Source organism: Falco punctatus (genome assembly GCF_963210335.1).
Source record: "Falco punctatus genome assembly, chromosome: Z".
Classification (NCBI taxonomy): Eukaryota; Metazoa; Chordata; class Aves; order Falconiformes; family Falconidae; genus Falco; species Falco punctatus.
Window position 1 is genome coordinate 18,936,182 of NC_137586.1, and position 6,344 is coordinate 18,942,525.

Below are 6,344 nucleotides of genomic sequence, written 5' to 3' on the forward strand. Positions count from 1 at the left end.
ACAAGCCAAGGCTCCCTGGCTCCCATCTGTGTGCTGATTCATCAACTGGAGAGGCAAGGAGTGATCAGCAAGACTCACTCACATTTTAATAGTCCCATGAGGCCAGTGGAAAAGTCTGCTGGAGGGTGGAGGTTAACAGTAGATTATCACTGCCTGAATGAAGTGACGCAGCACTGACTGCTGCTGTATCAGACATGTTAGAACTCCAGTATGAACTGGAGTCGAAGGCAGCCAAGTGGTATGCTACAGCTGAGTTTTCCAACATGTTTTTCACAATCCCTTTGGCAGCAGAGTGAAGGCTTTCACATGGAGGGGTGTCCAATACACCTGGAATCAACTGCCCTAGGGGTGGTAGCACAGCCCTACCTTTTGTCACGGACTGATCCAAACTGCACTTGAAAACAGTGATGCTCCTGAACAACTGCAATACATTGATGACACCATCATGTGGGGCAACAAGACAGAAGAAGTATTTCAGAAAGGAAAATGAGTAATTCAGATTCTTCTGAAAGCTGGTTTCACCATAAAGAAAAGCAAGGTCAAGGGACCTGCACAGGAGATTCAGTGCTTGGGAATAAAATGGCAGGATGGACACTGTCATATGCCTATGGATGTGGTCAACAAGATAGCAACTATGTGTCCACCAGCTAACAAGAAGGAAACACAAGCTTCCCTAGGCCTTGTGAGGTTCTGGAGAATGCGTATTCCAGGTTATATTCGGCTTGTGTGCCCTTTATCAAGTAACCCAAAAGAAGAACTATTCTGAGTGGGGCCCTGAGCAGCAACAAGCTTTTGAGCATATCGAACAGGAAGTAGCTCATGCAGCAGCTCTTGTCTTGGGCCCATCTGGACAGGACCAGCTGTGCAAAACATGCTCTACGCTGCAGCTGGGGAGCATGGTCTCAGCTGGAGCCTCTGGCAGAAAACAGCAGACAAAACTCAAGGTTGACCATTAGGGTTTTGGAGCCGGGGGTATCGAGGATCAGAAGCCCATTACACCCCAACTGAAAAAGAGATACTAGCAGCATATGAGGGGATTCAAGCCACTTCAGAAGTTGTTGGTACAGAAGCACATCTCCTTTTAGCACCATGATTGCCTGTGCTAGACTGGATGTTCAAAGGAAACATGCCCCCTACATATGACACAACCACCACTACATGGAGCAAGTGAGTAGCAGTGATTACACAATGAGCTGGACTGGGGAAACCCAACAGCCCAGGAATTTTGGAAGAGAACATGGGCAGGCCAGAAAGCAGAGATTTTGGAGCGTTGCCTGAGGAGGTGGCTCATGCCCAAGAGGCCCCACCATATAATGAGTTATCAGAAGATGAAAAGCGTTATGCTTTGTTTAATGATGGATGCTGTTGTGCGGTAAGAAACCATGCAAAGTGGAAAGCTGCTATGTGGAGTCCCAGACAACAAGTCATTGAGGCCACTGAAGGAGAAGGGGAATAAAGTCAGTTTGCAGAAGTGAAATCCATCCAGCTAGCCCTAGACATCGCTGAATGAGAAAAGTGGCCAGTACTCTACCTCTGCACTGACTCCTGGAGGGTGGCTAATGCCAAGTGGAAGAAAACCAGTTGGCAGTACAGGGGTAAATGCACCTGGGCTGTTGCATTTTGGGAGGACATCGTTGCCTGCATAAAAACCATGGCTCTAAAGGTATGTCATGTAGATGCTCATATGCCCAAAAACAGTGCCACTGAAGAACATTGACACAATGAACAAACAGGTAGAAAAGTCTGCCAAAATTGAAGTAGCTTAGGTGGACCTGGACTGGAAGTGTAAGGGTGAGATATTTGTAGCTTGATGGGCCCAGGAAACACGGGGACATCTAGGGAGAGATGCAACATACAGATGAGCCTTTGATCAAGGGGTGGACCTGACCATGGACCCCATCACACAGGTCACTCCTGAATGTGAAACATGTGCTGCTATCAAGCAAGCCAAGGAATAGGGGGTGGTGGCTGGTTTTTGATATAGCGAGGCCTGGCAAACTGAGCATATTGGACCACAGCCATGAACACGCCAAGGCAAGCGCTATACACTCACCACAGTGGAAGCAACTACCAGGTGGCTAGAAACATACCCTGTAAACCATGCCACTGCCTGAAACACCATTTTAGGCCTTAAAAGACAAATTTTGTGGTGACATGGTACTCCATAAAGAATTGAATCAGATAATGGGACTAATTTCTGAAATAACTGTATAAACTCCTGGGCAAAGAAACACAGCATTGAATGGGTCTATCACATCCCCTATTATCCACAGGCCTCTGGAGAGAGTGAGAGATATAATGGACTGTTAAAGACTCTGTTGAGAGTGTTGGGCAATGGGGCATGGAAGCATTGGGATACAAATTTAGCAGAAACCACTTGGCTGGTTAACACCAGAGGATCTTCTAACTGTCCTGGTCCTGCCCAAACAAACCCCCTACACACTGTGGGAGTAGATAAGATCCCTAGTGCACATAGAGAAGTGCCTGGGGAAAGTGATGTAGATTGCTCCTTCCATGGGAAAAGGCAAACCCATTTGTGGGATTGTTTTTTCTCAGGGACATGGGAGTACTTGGTGGTAATGCGGAAGGATGGGAAGACGTGTTGTGTGCTTCAAGAAGATTTAACCTTGGGAGAAAAACAATCTGTGAATTGTATGTTGTAGGAAGTAATGTAGCACGAGTGACCTGAACTGATGAGAGTGAGATTCACAAGGAACCAGATGGGTGCCATGATGACCCAAACCAAGCCAGTGCTGGTGCCCAACAACCAAACATACTGCTTCTCCTGTCCTGAGTACCCATCTTGACAGCTGGGGCCCAAGTCACATCCTTTTGTAAACATCTGAAGGAGCAGAGGAAGCTCATGGAACATGAGTAATATCTATTTATTAAAGGACAGGGGATAGTAATTAATAAGAACATATAAATCTGCATGCTGGGTATAAAGATGGTTTAGGTATGTAGTTTAAGTTGTAAATGTTGGTAAGAAGGAATTTCAGTAATGATAATTAAATACAATGCAATGGTTAGAAGATATGTATGTATTATATGTATTAAGTTCTATGGGACCTAAGCATGACATAAATGGTATGGAATAAGGGGTGGAGATTGTATTGGGTCTGGCTGAGCCCCATAGAAGCCCCCGCGGCACTGTGCTCCACATTGGTAGCCAGAAAGGCGGTGATAACACACCGGTGTTTTGGCTACTGCTGAGCAGCGCTCGCACAGCATCAAGGCTGTCCCGCCAGCCTTCCCCCCCTCACCAGTAGGCTGGGGGTGGGCACCATCCTGGGAGGGGACATGGCCAGGACAGCTGACCCAAAGCGACCAAAGGGATATTCCATACCGTATGACATCTGTTCAGATATAAAAGCTAAGAGAAAGGAGGACGAAGGGGAGCATTTGTTATTTATTATGTTTGTCTTCCAGAGCAACTGCTACATGTACCGAAGCCCTGCTTCCTGAGAAGTGGCCAAACATCACCTGCTGATGGGAAGTAGAGAATATCATCATTAGTTTTCCTCTGCTTCTGCATGCATGACCTTCACTATTGCTCTATTAAACTGCCTTTATCTTGACCCACAAGTGCGGTTTTTTTCATCTTAATTTCTCCCCGCACCCTGTTCTGGTGAGGAGGGAAATTACAGAGTGGCTTGGTGAGCACCTGTTGTCCAGCGAAGGTCAACCTATCACCCTGGTTATGAGAAACCTTTCTCCCCACAGGGACAATCCAGTAGATGATCTCCTGACATCCCTTCCAAGCTGAATTATCCTATGCTCCTATGAAGAGGTATGTCTACCCACTTTAAGTTTTACAGACTCCAAAATCATAAATGAATGTCCAGTTAAAAAGAAACAATTCCTTCAAGAAACATTTAAGGAACAACCATATCACCACAGCTGTTGGATGCAATTGTCATCATGAATTTAGAATGCTCCTTCTTTGTCTTTCCCTTACATGATCCTTAAGTGATCCTAAAATTTCCCACAAATCCTATTTTCTCATTGATTTTAGTGAAGCTTTTTGTTGTTCAAGGAATGCAGTATATATTCACTACAATATTCATTCTATGTCAAGTAGAATGTGTAGTGGAGGAAATGCAAGCAAATGCACAAGTTTCTGTCTGTATTTTTAAGTGAAAACAAGTAAATAAGATGAAAGATTGAAGCAGTTAAAATGCAGTTTTAAACAATTGTATTGTTCAGATTTGCAATTTATTACTTTTTTTTTTTAAGACTGACAATAATTCTCAAAAAGACAGTAACTAGTACCAGCTGGATCGGTCAAGACAGCAAGGAAAGCAAAAAAAAAACCCAAAAAAACCCCACCAAAAAAAACCCCAAACCACAAAAAACCCCAAGGCAAGACACTTGGAAAAATAATGGATAATGCCCACTGGAGCAACTATAAAGAGCCCTGCAGGGATGTTTCCCATAATCTTTTCCCACATAAAGATGGTTTAGTCAGAGCAATTCAAATCCTTGTTTCAAATGGAGACTCCACCAACACTGCAAAAAGCCTAAAATGCTTGGCATGAAAGATATACAAATGTTAAGTATTTCCACATTTGGACTTCAGCTTTAGATAAAATGATTTTCATTCATTTTATGAAAAAGAAAAAAGGGACTGGGTCAATCTCTACGAAGATACAGACTCAGAGCTCCAAATTTACACAGCCTGCAAACTTGAGAGTTGCACTTCCCAACCCAGCATTCCTGGAAACTGTGACAATTTGTTTATTAATCTCTGCAGCAGTCTCCACTTACAAGCTCTGATGAAACTTCATCCTTAATTGAAAGGCACTTGCCACTGTCAGCAACCTAGCAAGCAGCACCACATGCACTGACAGGGTGAAATCCAGCCAGGGCCCACAGCAGAAGCCCCATTAAAACCTTCATTTCCTATCTGGAAGCAAGGCCAGAACCTGAAGTGTTACCTGAAACAAAAATAGTGTAACATACAGACTTGAGGACACACAGTGTCTGTTTGCATGTGTTTCACAGATACACTGCAAGTTAGTAAATAGCAATTTACCTCACACTGCAAGAAATACATGGTTATCGATTATATTATATATTATAACAGGCTTAGTATGGTCTGTTCTTGGTATTAATACCATTTTGTCTGTACATGACACACTTAAGACCTTAAGAACATTTGGGACTAAATCTTACTGCTACTGTTCATCACCCCCTGAGTTCTCCTCGGTAATGAATCGGTCAGGATCTAGGTAACCCTTTTCTGAAAAAAAATAAGTGAGGGATTTCAACTTTACAAGTTTATTATTATTATTTATTTCCCCCTTTTTTCCCCTTTCTTTTCAAAATGAGATATACCATTTGGAAAACTGGGAGAAATAGAGAAACAACAGAAAAGTGTCACAATACGGAAAATGAAAAACATTTTCCATCATGGGTAGAGTAAAGATCCCAGGAAAAGTGAAAAAGACCAAAGAGAAAAATCATAGTAAAAGTCATATGTGAAGAACTACAAAAAGAAGGCCATTTTTGTCAGACCCTAAAATGTATAAGCAATGCTATGAATGCTGAAGTGCCATCTACTGGTATACCTTGTGTGAACTAACCATGTTGCTTGGAGTCCACCATGGGACACATGAAACAGGAGATTCATCGTTTTTGCTGCCACTGACTTCTTGGTGACTGTGAGTAACAGACCTTGCTAGAACAGTGTTATAATCTCCCCACTGTAAAGAGAATATACTGAGATTTCATATCCTGTGTGCTTTCACAACCTGTGCAAGTTGTAGAACATCCTGCGTTCTGTGTTAGCGACAGCACGTTCTGCAACAGAAGTAGGCGCTTTTGCAGCATCATCTCCACATCCAGACTGGGCACTTCTGGAGAACATGTTAAAAATGAAGTGGGAGACACGGAAGAAAAGGAGAACAGAAGACAGCAGTGGAAGAAGAAGGGAGAAGAGGGTAAAGACCAGTAGGAGTTAAGGAGAAGGAGAGTTGATAGAATACAGTGTAAGTGATTAATTGCTAACAATTTACACTGCAGTTTTAGCAGATGTGTATGTGTTGCTCCAGCTGTGGGAACAGCAGACTCTCCAGATCTTGTTTCTGACACACAATAACTGCGAACTCTATTATGTGCAAATAATAAATCTAAGCAGCACCTCCAACATATGAATGAGAAAGAAAAAGAGGGTCATATTTTCAGAAGTGTTAGCACATATTTGTCAACACCAAATTTAGCTAAATGTTAGAAAGGAAGACTACAAGACAATGGTAACACATACCCAAAGCAGTATATGAGCTTGCAAGAAGATCCATGGTTTTGAAAAGCCATGTTTAATAGGTAAAGGCCTCTAGGGATGG